The sequence below is a fragment of the Ambystoma mexicanum genome, chromosome 5q (assembly GCF_040938575.1).
Source record: "Ambystoma mexicanum isolate Mex_15411 chromosome 5q, UKY_AmexF1_1, whole genome shotgun sequence".
NCBI lineage: Eukaryota > Metazoa > Chordata > Amphibia > Caudata > Ambystomatidae > Ambystoma > Ambystoma mexicanum.
The window spans coordinates 1,355,829,215-1,355,849,278 of NC_090933.1; the positions used below are offsets into that span (position 1 = coordinate 1,355,829,215).

The window sequence follows — 20,064 nt, forward strand, 5'->3', positions numbered from 1 at the left end:
TGGTGACCCCTTTGCATGATTGATGCGAGAAGACCCCTGACCACTGAGGCGGGATCCAGGGCACAGCCAACAAGGCTGCCGTCCTGCGGCTGACTGGTAAACGCGTACGCTTGTGAGCAGGTTCCGCAGGTCCCGGCTTTTGCAAATACCCAACCTACTGGTTGCCGGAGCCGGGCATGGCTCTTGATTGGGGGTCGCAGGGGGTGGAAGGCGGCACTGCATAGTACTGTCTTGACCAGTACAGGATTCTAAATGATGAAAAAGGAACAAGTGGGAGTCTTATATATATGGAGAAGACTCAGAACAATATTAGTTACTCTTTTGAGAACGTTTTTTAGAGGTTGGCCCAGACGGGGCTAGGGAGGGGTAAATGTGAGGAGTGGGTGAAAGGGAAGACTCTGGTTTTATGGCAAGGGGTAATAGATGAAAAAGGGCAGTGAGGGTAAATGTTTCATGTTCTTCGTTGTGAATAAGTTACCTCTGTGTAACACATCGTGTGTGATGTTTCCTTGGTTATTTGTCATTACTGTGAAATGTTTAAAAATTGACTAAAAGTACGAACATAATGTTTTGATATACAATCGTAAAGGTTTTTTTGTGGGGACAGAAATATAAAGCTATAAAAGAATTGATGGTAGCGATTGATACGCACATATATACACAAGTACACTCAAACAGTGGAGCGAAATAATGGGTGCGGGCACGCCCCTTCTGCATATATGCCAACACTTTCCATTGTTTAGTGAAAAGATAAAAAAGTACCATGAGCAATGGTTAACAGAAATGAAGGGAGATGGGTTAGCCCAAATCTGAGGGCAGGTCTTTTGATGAGACAGTACTAGACCTTGTGGCAACATACCTGTCTATAAAATAAAAGGGAAAGCAGCTCCAAAATAGAAGAGAGATATTGGACTTCTGGCATATGTTTGAAGGGGTCCCACCTGCTAAAAACAAAGATAGAGAGCCACAGCCTCATGTGGCAGCAACCCAAGAAGAGGGAGGGGAGGAAAAAGGAAAGGGAGGGGAACCCAACATGTTGTATCCGTTACTAACCAAACCCGCTGAAGGATATTGTGATCCATTGTACTTGCCCAGACCGAGCGTGCCCCCATGCCAGCAGCAGCACCCCTACCCCTTATGATCCTAAAGGTTTGTATGGGCCAACATGTGCACCCCCGGTACATCTAGGACGCCTTACCCAGGGCTTAGAAACACAGATAAATACCAAACAGGCAGAGTTATCCCGTCTAAGAACATTGTGCAAGAGTAGCCAGCTTTTGCCCATGAATTGACAAATACTGCCGCCCCGTCACCAATTACCCCTGCGTGTACAGCAGAGGAAGAGTGGAAGTCGGGGGACTTCCTATTCCGCATCGATAGTACGCCCGTCAAGGTGATACGGGAATGGAGAGAAGACGAGCAGGTGAGTACGGGACAAGGAAGTGTGACATCTGACAGGGAAGAGGAGTGCTGGAGTGACCTTGATGAATATGAGACAGGGGTCAGAGCGGGTGGCATACCACTGCCGTGGCGGACACTACCAAGTGACGAGGGGGAGGAAGAAGGGTGACATGGAAGGTTGAGAAACAGGACAGGGAGAATATCGCTGCAAAGAAAAAAGGAACAAAGCTAAGTAAAGGAAGGGGGGGGGCAAATTTAAAGATGCCTTGTATCCATAAACGTGGGGGGAGGCCTTACTACTTACCCTGGGCATTAATGGATAAAGCCAACTTGTTAAAGACACTGCCCCCACTCCCTAGGGGTGCGAGTTCATGGATATTTGCTTTTGAGACAAACACTGCAGGGGTCCCATTAGCAATAGGAGATGTCAAAAGCTTGTTAGTGTCCGCAGTGGGTGACCAAGCAAATGGAGTGTGGGTTAAGGCAGGGTTCCCAGGAGTGACAGTAGATTGTGACCGTCATGCTGGAGCTTCATTTAGTAATGTGAGGGCACAGGTTTGGATGCATTACGCAGAACTTTCCCCGACACCGCTGATTTACACTCAGTGATGCAATGCACAATGTGGGACAATGAAGATTCTGCGCAATTCATTCTTCGGGTTCAGGATATGTGGAGGGCAGAGACGGGCACCACCTGGGACCAGTCTACCTCCCTCATTTACTTCATTATCAAGAGAGGCCTCCTGAAAGGAGTTACAGAAGGCGTTGGATAAAATGGTTGGGATAGAAGCCAAGGGTTGGCCAGAAATACAGAGCATTATATTACATCACTGTAGGAGGATCAAAGAAAGGGAGAAGGAAATTGCACAGAAAAGATTAGCAGATGAAGCAAAGCTTTTACAAAATAAATTGGTGAAGATCGCGGCAGTAACAGCTGCCCTCCCCACTGAGAGACAGGGAGACGGGGAGGAGGGCCCAGTAGTAATACAAGCAAGAATAGCAGCCAGTTGGGCAGCAAACGGACAAGAGCAATGGGCCGGCGAGGAGCAGTATGGAGGGCCCCAATGGCAAGGAAGACCTGGAAGAGGACGAGGTGGGTACCAAGGAAAGAGAGGAGGTTATGGAGCACAGGGACCCCGGGAGGGGACAAGGAGTATGTTGGTCATCTGGTAGATGGGGCCACTTTGCGAGGGAATGCCGCACCCGTCCCATGGCATACTATCCAAATGCACTAGTGGTGAACAATGAGCACAGTATGGTCAGCCCCAACCTGGTAGCCCCTATGGATTACCTATGGGTGGATACAGGCAAGAGGAACAGGTTGATTCTCGCCATATACAAGAGCAGAGAGCACCGCCACAAGGGACACAGCAGCGATTAACACGACAGCACCAAATGATAAGCACACATTGCAACCCTTTTGTCACCACTGCTAATGGCGTGCCGGCATCATTCAGAGGAAAGGCCATGATTGGGGAAAATGTTTTTTCTTATGCAGGGACAAACACACATCCAGATTAGGAGAGCACTTGCGTGTCCAATCCTATCAACTACCCTACATCCAGACGAGGAACCACTGGTGGGGTGGAAATAGGAAATATACAGTTCCTCTTTATGGTGGACTCGGGGGTGGAAAAACCGGGTTTAATGGAGGGTCAGTTTCTTCTGTCAGACCGGAAGTTGGAAATGCAAGCTTTTTCTGGGGCTGTAGTCACGGTTCCATACACTAAAGATTTGGACATCACAGTGGACTAAGCTTCGCATATAACTGTAACTGCTGCGCCCTGTTACGCCCCCGGTATGATGCGCATTATAAATAATAAACAAACAAAAAAATGCAAGCACCCCTACTGTACCATGAAGACTCGCCAATAAGGAAGGGACCTTCTTAGCAAGCTCAACATGACAATCTCCTTTACTGAAAGAGGCATAGTGTGTTCAACCCCGGGAATATGTCCCCTCAGAGCGATGCTATTGATGAACACAATAGCAAATGAAATAGCTGTCCGTGGCGTGCCTGTTGATGCAGACACGTTTGTGTATGGAATACAGGCTTTTTCAAGAGTAGTGCCCGACAACAAGAATGGAGAGTACCATCCGACTTTGTCTTCTGCCCCGTGGCGGCCCCCAAGGTGGTACCTGGGTCTATATTGTCCTTAGATTTGCATGGTGTACAAGCATCAGCTCAACGAAGAGCGGTGATAGGGTTGCACACGCATGGATGCGAGTGGTGAACAGACCTATGCATAGACCCCAATATAGCGCCGCACGATTTTACTGATGAGGAGCTATTCACTGACAAAGACAATGATTGTGAGATAATAATGGAAATGTGCATGCCCTGCGACATAATGATTCAACACAGACAAGTAACAAATCCCCTCATGGCCATTGTCAGTGAAACCCCAAATCTTTTTATTGAAGACATGCAACAGGTGCCCGCCAATATGGGCAACTAATCGCCATGATGTAGGGCTCTTGCAAGAAGTGACACCTTTTAAAATAAAACTCCAGCCTGTTGTGGTGCTACCCCGAATGAAACAATACTGCCTTTCAAGAGACCCGGAAGAGTGGATAAAAGACCATACTGTTAAGGATTCTTGGGGCGTCGCGTCACACACCAGACCAGGACTCTTGATACTGGTCTAGGCTGCAGCGTACAATGAAAACACTTTTGCTTTATCTACTAAGAATTCAGATTGAGATGGCACCCAACCCGTCTCACACCCCCTTTTACAAATACCCCGGGCCACAATGGACCATGAACCAGGCCGGTGGGTGGTAATACAATATTTATTTATTTTAAAATACCAAAGAAATCACACAATTTAATATAGGACAGCAATCACCAGTGTGGTGATAATTACACTAAAATGATAGAACACACTTAGTTTGGCCTTGTTACATGAGATATATAATGCACAATTGAATACAGGTAAGGTTACTTTTTCAGGTGGTGTATTCTGATAGCACCACAGTTAATATTTCCCCCTGCAAGACTCCCTAAAACTCCTATTAACTGAATTTTGAGTGGATAGAAAGGAGTAGCAAGGAGTCAGGAATACTGGGCAGCAAACAGAATTAAAATCCAACCCTCCCCCTCTCAGAATTACTAAACATTTGTTTTACATGTGTGGTTGAATAAATGAGGTAGCAATGAGTATGACTGGATCAGAGATGTAAGAACACGAGCAAACTACAAAGCAATGTCCTAACAACAGGCATACCATTCACAAAATCGACTTGGGAATTCAACACCCACTGCAGCCAAGACAGACATAGAAAAATTGCATTTTCTTATGTTCACAGGTTTAACTGTCAAAACAGTTTGAAAACCGGGTTCAACAGGCTAAATCGGAATGCAGTTTTTATGCTAAGGGACAAATACACATCACAGGAATAATAAGTAAGTGAAAGGGGAACTCTAAATGAATGACAGTATGAGATTCTCAACGGGAAAAGAAATTCGGTTTGTTAAAGTGAAAGCAGTTGACAGGGAAAATCAGATTGGAAAGGAAAGGACAAGTGTCATCACAACTACATTTCGCAACTAGATTATCAAGAGGAGGAACATTGCCTGTGGGAAAGCTCAAGCTGCAGTCTTGGCCACCCTCAAACCACACATTCCCTTATGGGGGAATTCATTAGCTATGCCAAATATTGCTAAGGAGATTTATGCAATGGACTATAAGGATGGGGAAAAATGACGCTAACACTTGGAAATCAAGGAACAGGATACACAGAGGGTTCTGGTAATTTTAAACAGTTACTAGTGTACTTTCAGGATTACTTATAGTGTTTGAACAAATGGCAAAGTATCAGAATGGGATATGCTACATTTTGCGATGAGATGGGGTGATACAATAAACACTTGAATATGTAACCGCCAACCGGGTACCTGAACAGCGGGACAAGGGTCTGGTCTCAGTACAGCGGCACATCAGCTGGATAAAGCAGTTAGCAGGGCAAGCAGGTAGCGCTGGATAATCCCAACTAGGATTCAGCAACCTTTCCCCTTTCTCCCTGAATTAGGGGATTGTGGTGGGGTTTAATTCTGAAGAGTGGTTCTGCCTGGATAGGAGGGTCTGGATCAGCTATGTCTTTCCTGGCAGTGGAATCTGGAATCTGCAGGGTGAGTATGAAATGTCTGGATCGCTGGATATGCAAAAGCTGGAAATCAGAAGAGTCAGTCAGTCTCTCTGAGCCTCTACCTTTTATAAGGAGGATGACATCACAGGATTATACTATGGGGCGGGCTTTGGCTGGACATGCCTCTAACAACTGGATTGTTCAGGGGACGCTGACACCGCCTTCCTGTCAGCCGGTTGGATTTCAGAGACATGACATCAGTTTTATGGTGTGTGCCTACAATGCATATGGCCCTCTCACATTTAATTTTGCCAAAAATCATTTGACATAAATTGCAAATGTTTACAGTTGTGGCGCTTTTGCAACTCACATAGGCAAATGCCTCATTGTACACACATCCTGTCATTCCAATTCCCAAGTTTGTACAGTGTCATTTAGTCCTTCTAATAATCTTTCGCAATTTTTAGGTGGAACCGTGTCCCCTAAAACTCTACAACTAGGTGCACTGAAGCAGATTAATGTGGGTCATATTTACATCCAACTTTCATAACCGGGTCCTTTGTACTTTTCCCAGAAATGTCATTTATCCAGCATTTGCGTCCATAACCAGTCAGAAAGGCCAATATTGTCTAGTTTTCAGGTTACAGAAATAACAGTTTTAAGAAGAAATGTCTTTAGAACCAAATGGGCCTGCTTTATCCCCAAAGAGGGGCAGTCTTCCAACCCTCCAAGCCAAATGTCTTCCTCTGGCCCACTGGCACAGAGGTTGTCATGACGATTTCTTTGAAGCTCTTCAGTTTGAGTTGAGGGGAGGTGCCACCAGAAAGTCGCAACTCTGTGTCCTGGAAATCCTTTGTCCCAGGCTGGAACACTGCCGCTTTTTCTGACGAGGGTGCAAGATCCTCCACCCCTGCCTATTCATATTCCCAAGATGCAGGTACACTTTGGGGGTGGTAGATCCTGTACCGAGGAAGTCATGTCCTTTGAAGCCAGGGCCTGCAAACAAAGAACCTGTTCTTCTGGCCTCACAGATTATTTATTTATTTTTCTTTCCTGAACCAGAAAGCAAGTCTGTTGGAATTAAATATCCTATACATTTTTTAAAATAAACCCCCATCACATTTCTATACAAGGACAGGGCCTTAATTCACCATTTCACTTTTAAACCTACATTGTCTTGTTTGTAAAAGCACACTTTTGCACGTGCTTAATTATCCTTGAATGTCACTTTATAAATGCAGCCTTCCTCGAATCCATTTTCTAAACCTTTCCAAATCCCTAATCATGTTTCTAATGAACAGGCATCTGTTCAAATAAAAGATCCTTTGAAACTGACATGAGCTTGGAGTGAGAGGGATTTTTGGAAGAGTTTGCTTGTGATATTTATTTGCAAAATAGTAAAACACTCGCCGCACGTTGTGGAGTACAGTTCTTTGCTATTTCGCGGATCTTGCCTTTTGCTGCAGCACACCCTGAATGTGGATGAACATAGCTGGGCCTTACTGGAACCAAATTGTGTAGAGTTGAAAGGATGGACAGGGCATCAGTGCGCAGTCAGTTTTAAAAGCAGAACGCTTTCTTTTTCAATGGGAAATTCTGAGTTGGCAGCTTAGCAGCGCTGCCCCTGACCTCTTTTCTCTGGTGCAAATGAAGAAATTACTGCCAGCAATTCTTATGGCGTTCTGTGTTTTCTCTAGCCCCACATGTGTCTGGTGAGACAGTGCAGGCTTTATTTTGGGTGACTGCAAAACACAGTTTTAAGGCAAGGCAATCATGCTCATTAGAGCCAGCGCAGCCATTCTGCTGGTGACTGCTGAGATGTAGTTTGGTGAGGTAGGGGGTTATGCTGGCCTAGTAGATGCATCCCACAACTCAAGCCTTATTGCAGCAGGATATTATTATGCCATCAAATTTGCCTTGTAATATGGCCATTTATCTGATTAAAAAAGCAAAGGGTGGAGCTTGGAGGATGATACAGGACTTACACCCACTTAATGATGTCATACAGAAGGAGTTTCCCCTGGTGCCAAATCCTGCATCCATTCTGTGCAGTATTCCAAAATGCGCCACATGTTTCACATTGGTAGACTTGAAAAATGCATTTTTCTCGGTAGGATCCAAGCTCACAAAACTTGACTGCCTTTACCCTGGGGGGAAAGGCATATGAGCATTGCAGGCTACCCCAGGGATATTGGGAGAGCCCAAGCATTTTTAACAGAATACTTGATGAAGATCTTGGCAACATTGATGTCAAAAGCACAATAATACAATAGGTAGACAATCTTCTAACTTGTGGTGAAAGTGAGGAACAATGCAGATCAGACTCAATCACATTGCTAAATCTATTGGCACAAAAGGGGTACAAGGTAGATAGAGAGAAGTTGCAGTATTGCTTAACAGAATAACTATATCTTGTACAATTGATATCCAAAGATGGCAAACCAATACTCCCAGACAGAGCAGCAGCAGTGCGTGCGACTATTAGGCCGCACACAGTAAAAGACATGCAGAAGTTTCTAGGCATATGCAATTATTGCTGAGCATGGATATTAGACTACACAGCATACACATGGCCTTTATTTTAACACATTAAAAGAGCTAATTTCCACCGCCCCAGTTCTAGCTTCCCCAGATTATGAACAGGAATTTTACCTGTTCTCACACTTTGATGGAACACTTATGACAGCAGTCCTGACACAAAAAACTTCCCTAGGGCACAAACCTCTGGCCTACTACAGCGGCACACTAGACGCTGTAATGCAAGGTCACTTTGCGTGCAAACAGGCTCACAGCGGCCACCATTGCAATCCAAAAAAGCGCCACCATTATGATAGGATGCTCGGTAATGTTGTTTGCTGAGCACTCTTTATTCACAATTCTCGAGAGATCAAAGTCCACACTCAACACGCAAAGGGCAACAGCATACGAGATTATACTTTCTAGCTCCAACAGTCACATAGTGCGCTGCAAAACGGTAAACCCAGCCACATTCATATCAGATCCAAGCGCAGTGGAGGACATGCAGAATCATGATTGTGCCAGATACGAGGGGGAGGGTGACGACATTCCCAAAGCAAATGAGAACGCACTAGAGGAATGTGAGGTGTATTTTGTGGACGGATCAGCTTTGGTCTGTCCAGAGACAGGGGAGAAACATGTCAGAGCAGCAGTTGTGAGATTGGAGGATGGGGAGCATGAGACGATCGTACAGAAATGGTTACCAATGCATTTTTCAGCACAAGCAGCAGAACTTGTAGCATTAATTGAAGCATTACACGCGACAAAAGGGTGTGTGGAGACAATATATTCTGATTCGGCATACATGACAACAACGGTACCCGGTGGGTTGTCAAGGTGGGGAAGGAGAGGCTTCAGGAGGGCAGATGGATCCCCAGTGCAGCATGCAGAACTCCTAAAAGAAATCATAGAAGCACTAACAGAACCCTCCATAGTGGCCATAGTGAAGTGACAAGCCCACACTAATAACAATGATGTCATATCATTGGGAAACGCGGCGGCAGATGTGAAACATGCAGCATATTTTCAAACGCACCAACTAGCAGAATACATATTAAAAGGAAATGTACAGGAGGAGAAAGAGATGGGATATAACTCAATGCCAGTTTCACAAATAATAGATTTGCAAAAAAGAGCCCCAATAGAAGAAGAAGAAATGTGGTTTAAAAAAAGGTGCACACAATCTGCGACGGACATCCTGTGGCACCAAGAGAGCACAGAAAAGGTGGTAATGCCCTTGGAGCTATTACAGATTGCCTTACAGCAGTTGCACTTCCCAGCACAAACCGCAAAACAACACATAGCAGCTGACATACAAGAAGATTGGTTAGTGCCAAAGCTGCAGGTACATATTGCAAAAATGACAATAGAGTGTATAACATGTAGACACAACTCTGGACTGACATTGAGAACTTTGTGAGAAACATTGCCCCGCCCTATCGGACCCTTCCGTGAACTGCATATCGATTATGCAGACATGGGGGAGAGATGCAAAGGAGCAAGATATCTTATTGTGGTGGTCTGCTCCTTTTCACGCTGGGTGGAAGCAGGACCCTGCGCCCAGCCAGATGTGAAATGTGCAGTGATGTTTTTGGTAAGAAAGGTTTTCCCATGATAGGCATCTGTGATGTCATACGCTCCAACAACAGGACCCACTTTGTAAACAACCTATTTAAGGAAGTGACATCCCTGCTAAGAATAAAACACAAGTTATGCTCCATTCATCACCCACAAAGAAACAGCGTTGTCGAAAAAAACAACGACCTCCTTAAAGGGAGGCTTTCAAAATTGTGTCACACCCTTAAGAAAAATTGGGTGTATTGCCTACCCCTGGCATTGTTTCAATTAAGCACCCAGCCAAGTAAAGACCTCCACTTGTCCCCACACGAGATGGTAACAGGGAGGTGCATGCAAACGCCAATATCTACGATTAGTAGAGCATCGGATGCATATAGAACAGCCACAGTATTGGATTTGGAGTTCAAAAAGATTACCCGGCACAACTCACACGTGCAGTAAGAAGCACAGGTTGCACCCTTCACCCAGGAAAATGAAACTTATACAAATACCACTGAGGCAGACAGCCCTAACACTCAATTAATGCCTGGCGAATGGGTATATATCCGAAGTTATGTAAAGAGATGGAATTCTCCAAGATTTCATGGCCCTTATGAAGTGGCATACTGCACCCCATCAAAAGTGAAAGTGAAGGCCTGAAATATTGGATAGACCTCTCTGATGTGAGAAGGGCACATAACAGCATAACTTCAGAGGTGGGACAGCAAAATGAACCGGAAATTGCTGTATCCTAAGGGAAGTGATGCAATGAAAAGGGACATGAATGAGAAAAACCCTGCAATATATATAAATGTAAAGAATTATAAAGTACTGTAAATAAGTGATAAAAGGATGCCATAGAAATGTTTACTCACTAGCTTGATGTGCATGTATGACCATCTCTCTCACTCTCTTTCTCCCTATCCATCTCACTAATACCGTCACCCTCTCAGTGCTTCACTATCTCTTTCTCTCAAGAAAATATGAAAATGTTTTGATGTAAATGAATGTGTACTTTAACCCCTTATATCTCACTCTGTAGGTAAAGAGATGGCAGAAACAAGGGCCCTCAATGACAACGCTGCGACTGTAGTTAACAGTAGGGGAAATATTAGTGCAGCTAGAGCCTACTCATACGAGTCTTGCTTGTGCTTTACAGCAGTAGTGTTTTTGACAATGTTGCTATGTTTAGGACTGTACTGGGCAGTTTCTTTTATTTTTGAAAACATAAAAGAAGGTGGAAGGGGGTAAAACTGGTACAAGAGGGAACCCACCTAGTATGGGATGGGTTGAAACTAATTTGGGCCAACAATGTTTCCACGAACCATACCACCTTGCATAAAAACATAACTATTAGAGTCCCACTGATGGAATATTCAATAATTGATGCTGATGAGAATGACTTCAGTGCATATAATGAAGACAGCCTAACTCCTGATGTATTAATGCTGCCACATGTTAATGTAGATACAGCCTTAGACCCTACCTCAAGCGGCAACCACATGTATTTTGGGACTCACACTCTTACCCCAAACACTCGTTCCACCCCGCAGTATTGGCAGCCAAGTTACGAACAAAGCGCAAAGGTGGTTGCTGGTATTTTCCCTCTTCACTCCCAGAGGCTACTGAAGTTACACGATGATCTAGCGGGGAGTAGTAGAAGGAAAAGGGGGCGGGCGGAAGGGATATGATGCTATCATGGACTTGGCCTAGATGCAGTAGAAGACCCACGCTACCCAGAGTAATCAAAAAAATGATATGCTGACATGAGCACCATGGCTAAGCAAACAACTAACGAGAGTTGCTATGTGTGCTACTTGACACCCCATGCATCAGGAACACCTAAGGTCCTAATACCCCATCAAGATCCAACGCAAACTTCTATATGAACTTTGTTTCCACGGAGAAGGGAAGGTGCCCATGGTTGTAAACAAACATTGCAACAAGACACTCATCCTCCCTGACATGAAGAAAGGAACAACGGCTTTAATGGACACACACTGGGTATGCGGCAAACAGACATACTTGCACCTTCCAGCGTCATGAAGAGGTACTTGTGCACTGACCACGCTGGATTTGGCCTCGATGGTAATTCCTGAGAGTCAAATCCAAGGGAGAGGGTTCCAGCCAAGATGTCTCCTGCACCCAGTCAACAACCTAAGAACCCCCTACATACGATGTATTGTCGGAAGATCAGCTGCATGACAGAGTGTCAAGAAAGAAAAGGGCATTGAATTACATATCCACAGACTCTTGTATGGGAGGAAAGGTCTTTAGGACCCCACTCCCCCACATTGCATCCCTTCGTGGGGCTCATGACTCGTCAGCAGCCCACATGCACCTGGGCCCGGGAGGCAGGGTGGCTGCGGATCAACACGTGGGGCTGCACGGCTCACCTTGTAGCATAACGTAGACTCCATTTTGTAACACACTTAGACTCCATTTTGAGTATACTGAACCCAGGCTTTGTGGAACAGGCTGCCTGCAGAAGCTGCACCTCACCCCCCACTCGTCAGCGCACAGCGAACCCTGCACGTCCCCCCCCAGCCTCCTCCCCATGGTAGATCCGTTGAAGGCCCGTTCTCACGAACAACTAGATGCGAAAAAGTAACAGAACAAACACTGTATCATTTACCTTCTGCCAGTGCTCCAGATAAGATTTTGAGGTGGGAGTATTTTACTCCCTGTTTTTAAACTTTGAGAGTAAATGTGATTTTAAGAGAGTAAAAATGACCTTTCTCCTTTGCAAGAGAGTAAAATGTATGTGGCATCCAGCGACGCATGCACAAACTGTATGGAAATCCTTACCGTACGGCAGCTTTCTGCATTGTGACAGAATACACCTTTTATTATTTCTCTAAGGTCTGGCCATTTGATCTCTCCTGTATATATTTAAATGTTGAAATCACAAAAACCTAGCCGGCTTCAGAGAAATACATTCTGTTTCAGAGGTGGCTTGCAATTACATCCAGGCAGATAAAAATCAAAAGAAGTCTTCTGGTTTCTGTCAAGTAACCTGACCTTTGCACTGCCCTCTCTCTAAACCTATGTGCAAATGTACACAGGAAAATAAAAAAGCTGTCGTATTTGCAAGATTTTCATGTGTAAAAAGGCCGGGTGCGCACCTAATCTGGAGGCCTGCCTTCCGCAGTACATCATTGCCCTGGCAGTGACCTGACTTTTAGTTGGGGTCTGGGAAAGAACAAAGTCATCCCTATCAAGTATACCTCAACCCTGCACAGACCCCTCCACACCCATGATAAATGGTGCTCATGACCCCCCAACCCTGTTCCCCCAGCTGAAGTGTTAAACATGAATGTTAAACCCCTGGGTCTCCCAGCCTTATCCAATGCTGCTAACCCTTTTGCTAAAAGGCTCAAAACCCATAGTGCCAGTTGCTCGCGTTAAAATGGTACGACCCCTGCATACCCCAGGACATTTCCATGTAAGGGTGTCAAGTGTATGGACACTCAAACCCTCCTTTTTCTGACCAATGTTTGCTGCTAGTTTAAACCAATTAAAAGAGCAATATATACAATGCTTGTGTATAGTGTGATTGAGAGTGTTATATTTTTTGAGTTATTGGAAGTTCTGAGCCACATTCCCTGTGGTTGAAATGATAGATGAATTTGTTGTATCCCCGATCCTTGAGTCACAAATCCTAATCACATGTTTAAAGTTGTGATGTGTCACTGAGACCCATGCATCCACCAACCAGGTTCTACCTCACGTTTTGTGTACATTTTTCCCCCCGTGGGATCAAAGCAACAGAGTAATGAATGTTATATGATGTAATGTTAATGAAAACCTTTCACTGTATTGATACAGTAAACACGAGTATATGTGAATTATAAAAATGTGCCCTTTACATAATTCCCCCAAGCTCCCAGCCACAATGCCCTGTAATAAGCATTCATGCTGTTCCGTGAACAGGGACCCGCGAAAAGTTACAAGGCCACCTCCCCCTCCTGCTCAAGAGCTGCACATCTAACCCCCCTCCTCCTCTCAAGGGTCGCCGAGGATTGTAAGTCCCCGGTATTCTGTTGTTGAAACAGTACAGCTACACCTCCCCGAATTCCTGCTGGACCCGCACCAAGCGTTTACCTTCCCCCATGCCTCTGACGCCAGATGCCAGAAAAAAATCACTATGTGCCGCCCTGGCCAGGCCAAGGAGAATTACAACCCACATGACCCCAACTCCCACCGCCTTTTGCGGTATTAGCTATGTGCCCCCTCCGACCCAATGGTATTTCAGTTCACCCTAAGTTTAATGGGCCATAGAAACAGTTATTCACCCTTGTACTAACATACCGTAAAACTATCACTCACTACGTCTAACAAAATAGAATGATGAAGATAGCCTAAATCGTGGCCGTGAGATTGGATCCTTTGTTAATCCCAACTTTATGATGATGTATAAAGGAAGCCTCGTATTGCATACTGTTTTCCTGTGTCTCCTCCTTGGTACTAGATTGATGTGTTAAAGGTTTTACGTACCAACTTGACATAGACGAGTGTGATGAATGTGTATGAGTGGCCACAAGGGCAAATTTTAGTATTGAAGTAGTGAATCTCCTTGGAAAGCCTGTGCCCTGGCACCTCACCCCGATGAGCCCGGCTGACCCAAGCACTCCGTGATGCCACCACATGGATCCCCGCCAATCATGGAGCACTGTGCCTGCAGCCGACAGAGTAGCTAGTCGCCGCCATCCAATCCCAGAGACTATGTGGCCCCTATAGCTTAGCTCATGCATGACGTGTATTTGTAATATAAATGACTGTCTTTGCTATTGTCAGACAGAGCACTCTCAGAGTTTGCAGAGTCCTTTGCATGCCCTATATCGATTTAGATAAAAAGACTTTTACTCTCAACCACACTTGGGGCCTCATTATTACTTTGGAGGTAGCCATGGCCTTGATAAGGGCATGGCTGCCTCCAAAACCGTTTCCGGGTTCCCTGAATGGGAATTGCCGGGCCATTCTGAGTTTGGAGGGCCCGATAATTCCTCCCTCAGGGAACCCGGGCCCTGACCTTCCCCATTCCCATTTGAGCCCCCATAGGGCTCAATGGGAATGGGCGTGGGAGCTAACAACGGGCCGATTATGACCGGCCCGTTGTTAGCTCCCTGGTCCCCTCACGGGACCCGGTAAGGACGTCTGGTAAAACCAGACGTCCAGATCGGGTCCCGCGAGGGAACCTCGTAATATTGCGGAATGGGTATAACGGGTCTGCCACCATTAGCGTCACCCGTTAACCCATTCCGCAATACTTGTAATGAGTCCCTTGGTCTTGGTCTCATTCCCTCCTGGGGTGTGTCCATCATTGACTCTCATTGGGGAGTGTTATATGCCTTGTGGGGGACGCTTACTTTCACTCTTCCGAACATTTGGCACAAAAACCTGACAGGTTTAAGCTCTTCAACTCAGTAGAGACATTTTTTGCATCACTCATACCAAGCATCCAGGCTCGAGCAAATGCCAAATGGCTGTAAATTGTCCACTGGGAGCTGATCCAATTGGCAAATGACACTGAAGAAGGGTTCAACGTCATCAAGGTACAACTCAGAGCCCCGAGGTTGATGACCATGCAAAACAGATATGTGCTGGACCTGCTCACAGCAATGGACGGCGGTGTTTGCTGAAAAATCGAGAGCGCATTTTGCACGTTCGTGCCTTCTGCTGACGCTGACAATGGAACATTATCACACGTTATAGCTGCAGTACATAACCTCGGTGAAAGAATGAAGGAAGACGGCAGTGTACAGACAAGCAACTGGTTCGACACCATTTTTAAATGGGTACCAACCTGGCCTGGGACTGTAATTAAGCTACTGGTACCCATTGTGGTATTTCTTCTGTTAATCTTTTGTGTGTGCCAGGTAGGGGTTCGATGTTGTGCAAAGTCTATTCCCAACAGTGCAATGATGACATCTTGGCAGTTACAGACTCGAGCATCAGAAATGCTTTCACAATATTGGGCCTCCTAGCACGGGCTGAATTCACACTCACTCTGCCGCTGCTGGCTCTGGGCCCTGGGCCTGGTGCTGGGTTCCAAGGCAGCAGCCGGTGGAGACATAAACAAACATAAGAGCCTGAAAATAGCAGTAGAATCTGACACCAAAATCTGTAGGTGGTAGGACTGGATAAAAAGCAGTAGCCTACCACCTAAATCCGTAGGGTTGGCAAGGATGCAGACAGGCAACCAAAGACTGCAAGCAGGGGAGCAGGGCTGCAGTGCGGAAGCACAGAGGGGCAGGGCAAAAGCCAGGGGAGAGTAGGCAGAGTAGCAGGGCGGCTGCAAGGCAGGGAGCACAGGGTACTGGAACAGGAGCAGAAGCAGGAGCAAGTTCTTTCAGCAACAGGTAACAGCAGAACTCCGAGGCTCAAGGCACAAAGGGCTGGGCGTGAACTCAATGCAAAAGCCCTGTGCTCCTGCAGGCAGCTGCTTAAATACTGCCCTGCACTGTGCTGAAGGAGGTTCATTAGCAGCACCTGGAGCACCACACCTGAAGGTAATCTGCCTCCTCCCTCTCTGCTCCTGATAAAGTGAAAGTAGCACTGATCTCTAGGGCATCTGGGGATTGTGGTTCCAAGACTGGTACATAGAAATAACCAGGGAATGAGAACTGCCTCAAGGCGCATTATGGGCATTGAAGTTTATGTTTTCTCATATACAAATTTGTGAAAGTAAATTTTAAATAAGGATTTAGGGTCTTCTCTGAAAATGGTAGAAGACATCCTGCAGGCCTCTAGACAGTGCCACCCAGAGGCAGAGATGCAGAAACATAAAAATTACTGGTTTTAGCACAATTACCACCAGTGGAATTACGAGTGGTAATTCCACCGATTTATGGAGGAAAAGTGGAGTATGTACCTCCAGCATGATTCTGGAGGAAAAATGCTCAATTTTTGCTCCAAAGAATCAGCAGAATCCCCACTCATAATTCCACCAGTGAGAATTCTGCAAAGAAAACAGCGGAGCACTATGGACTCCATAAAATGGGGATTTACACTGCTTACCACCACTTAAGCGTGGTAAGCGGTCCAGTGGTTAATCCACAGGACCAAGTTGTGCTAACTGTAAAGATGTTTTCTGGTATCTCTGATTTACCTCTGAAATACCTCCAAACTCGTAATGAGGTCCTAGTCTTCCAAAGGTTCCTATGTTGCTAGTCGACCAAAGCTCTGTAGCTAGGGTTAGTCTACCAAAGCTCAGTCTCTAGGGTCTTGTCTACCAAAGCTAGGCTTCTAGGGCCTAAGTCTACCTAAGCACAGTTCCTAGGGCATTAGTCTACTGAAGCCAAGTTCCTAGGTTATTAGTCTACCAAAACTCAGTTCCTAGGGTTAGTCTACCAACATTAGCTTCCTAGGGTCCTAGAGCCTTAGTCTTCCAAAGCTAGGTTCCTATGTTATTAGTCTACCAAAGCTTAGTTCCTAGGGTTAGTCTACCAAAGTTAGCTTTCTAGGGTCCTAGAGCATTAGTCTTCCAAAACTAGGTTCCTATGTAATTAGTCTACAAAAGCTCAGTTCCTAGGGTTAGTCTACCAAAGGTAGGTTCGTATGGCTTTAGTCTACCAAAGCTTGAGTCCTAGGGCCTTTGTCTACTAAAGATAGGTTTGTAGGGCCTTAGTCTACAAAAGCACAGTCACTAGGGTAAGTCTACCAAAGCAAGGGTCTTAGGGCCTTAGTCTACCAAAGCTCGGATCCCATGGTCTTTGTCTACCAAAGCTAGCTTCCTAAAGCCTCGATCTTCCAAAGTTAGGTTCCTATGTTATTAGTCTACCAAAGCTCAGTACCTAGGATTTGTCTACCAAAGCTAGGGCCCTATGGCCTTAGCCTACCAAAGCTCAATTCCTAGTGTCTCTGTCTACCAAAGCTAGTTTTCTAGAACCTTTATCTACAAAAGCACAGTTCCTAGGGTAAGTCTACCAAATCAAAGTTCTTAGGGCCTTAGTCTACCAAAGCTCGGTTCCCATGGTCTCTGTCTACTAAAGCTAGCTTCCTAGAGTGTTAATCTTCCTAAACTAGGTTACTATGTTATTAGTCTACCAAAGCTCAGATCATAGGGTTAGTCTACCAAAGCTAGCTTCCTAGGCCCATTGTCTACTAAATCTAGGTTCCTAAGTCATTATTCTACCAAAGCTAGGTTCCTAAAACCCCAGTCTACCAAAGGTAGGCTTGTATGTCATTAGTTTACCAAAGCCTGGTTCCTAGACCATATGTCTACCAAAACAAGATTCCTGGGGCATTAGTCTACCAAAGCTAGGTTTTTCAAAAACACATCAGCATTTGCCTGCCAAAAGGGCATATAGCTATTAGTTATGCAGTGGGGGATCCAGAAGCAAACATCAATGTAAGTTATTAACACAGGGTTAGAGGAGTTTCTTAGAGGATGGCACTGTACAACTCTGTCAGGGTCAGTTCATAAAAAAGTGCAACTGCCAGCATTACCACCTGCGTGCTGTTGGGTCCCCTGTGGAGAATTGCCATCATTTACAAAGCGCAGTGTGGTTCTGAAGAGCAGATCAACGTGATAAGACCTTTACTCTTCACACTGATACTCCTTTTTGTAAAAAATAAAACGATGCCGATGGCAAGTGACATTTTGCAGGCCTCGTTTTATGATGGATCCCTGAGGAAACCGCCTGCTATTTACCAGGAGTAAATGCAAGCAGTATTCCATAGACATAAATTGGTTTTCCGCCTGCATAAAGGTGTCAAGCAGGCGTAAAATTGGGTGCTCTTCCAAGATGCAGCACGAAGCAGAGATGTGAACGCCTACACCTTGGAACGGTACAGAAATGGGGCAGAATAGCCCCACTTACCCCACCGCCCGATTGCAAATGATGCCCTGCGCTACCTGGAGTTTACGGCTCCAGAACTACCATTCCTGAGAACCAGAACTACCATTCCTGAGAACCAGCACTACCAGAACTACCATTCCTGCGAACCAGAACTACCAGCACTACCATTCCTGAGAACCAGAACTACCATTCCTGGGAACCAGAACTACCATTCCTGAGAACTAGATCTACCAGAACTACCATTCCTGCGAACCAGCACTACCAGAACTACCATTACTGAGAACCAGAACTACCATTCCTGAGAACCAGACCTACCAGAACTACCATTCCTGCGAACCAGAACTACCAGCACTACCATTCCTGAGAACCAGAACTACCATTCCTGAGAACCAGAACTACCATTCCTGAGAACCAGTCTACCAGCACTACCATTCCTGAGAACTGTGATTTCGCGCTGTTTCTCCAGCCTTGCTGTTCAGGAAGCTAATACATTCCTTTCAAGTCTGATCATTTTGAAGTACATTGAATCATTTTTTTTTAAATATCAACACTCCTCTAAAGTTAAGTCTAATGCTCAGCCTCACTACCCCCACGCTACTGTCTAGAAAGGCTTCGATACCTCGCATGAGTTGTGCCAATCTGGAGCGGGAAACCCTCATGCGGAAGTTGCCGTGCCGCACCACCATGGTCGATGGTCTTCTCCTGCGCACTACCACAGCCACTGGTCTCCTCCTCCGTCTGTAATACCAAGGCATGGCGTCGATGTTATCCTTCTTGGGCCAAGGGCAGGTGGCTTATCCCTCAGCCTAGCACTTGGCCAGCTGCAGGTGGGGGGGGCATTGTGACTTCACCCAGTGATGCCACTGCCAGTGGTTGCTAAGGCTGGTTGGCCTGCTCTGGGCCTTCTCTCCAGAGTTCCCTCATCCCTGTATGTGCAGGCCTGACTGACTGGCCATGAATGCTGTTAGCTTTCTTGCCCCCTCTTGGGCACTCCATTTATCTTCTGTTGCAGCTCTACGCTCCCACTAGCATTCTCCACTCAACTTGCTCTTTGCTTATTGGTTATAAATTGTGAAAACAAAGCCTTTTGCCCAGAAATATGAATCTACGCAGAGATCAGAGGGATTCGGGGAGCAGGTGCCTTACACAGGCATGGGAGTAGAAAGGAGTGAACTAGTTGTTTGGGGATGTATGTCTCTACTTCGTCTGTGGTTGCTTTGCCATAGATTCACCTTGTCACATTTACCTCTTCATACCTTTACTTCTTCTGTCTTTCACTTCTGTCCTTCACTTCTTCTAACATTCACATTGTCATTACAGGGGGAGACGCGCTGTAACCCCCTTCTTTTCTACCCCATATCCTTCCCTCTACCCCTCCATTGGCCCCATCCCTACCCTTACAGCTTACATTTCCATTGCCATCTTGACAATGTAAAGAGTGTCCATGTTGTATCTAGTAGGGTGCTGGGCGTGCATGAGCCCTGAGCTGAGCTAAGACGCAGCCATGGTTTTGGAGGGTGCGATGAGCCTCTTCGGGTGTCAGGGAGATGGCCCAGAATGAGTGCTGATTGGTTGCCACACACACATGAGCTCATAAGGGAGTGTGTGTTTTACACCAGGCTCAGTCGGGGCTTGGGAACGCTTGGGTAACTTATGCCCCAGCTCCACGCAGGTCAAGGTTATGCATCATAAACCT

At 45.8% G+C, this 20,064-nt stretch overlaps 1 long non-coding RNA gene across 1 annotated transcript in view; it reads right to left on the reverse strand.

The window, feature by feature from the left end:
• Window positions 1-19,202, reverse strand: part of LOC138498721 (uncharacterized) — an 82,703-nt gene extending 63,501 nt beyond the window's left edge. Inside the window, exon 1 of the long non-coding RNA XR_011278849.1 lies at window positions 18,988-19,202. This is a non-coding gene — a long non-coding RNA (uncharacterized lncRNA). The remainder of the gene's footprint in view (window positions 1-18,987) is intronic.
• Between the last annotated feature and the right edge of the window lie 862 nt (window positions 19,203-20,064).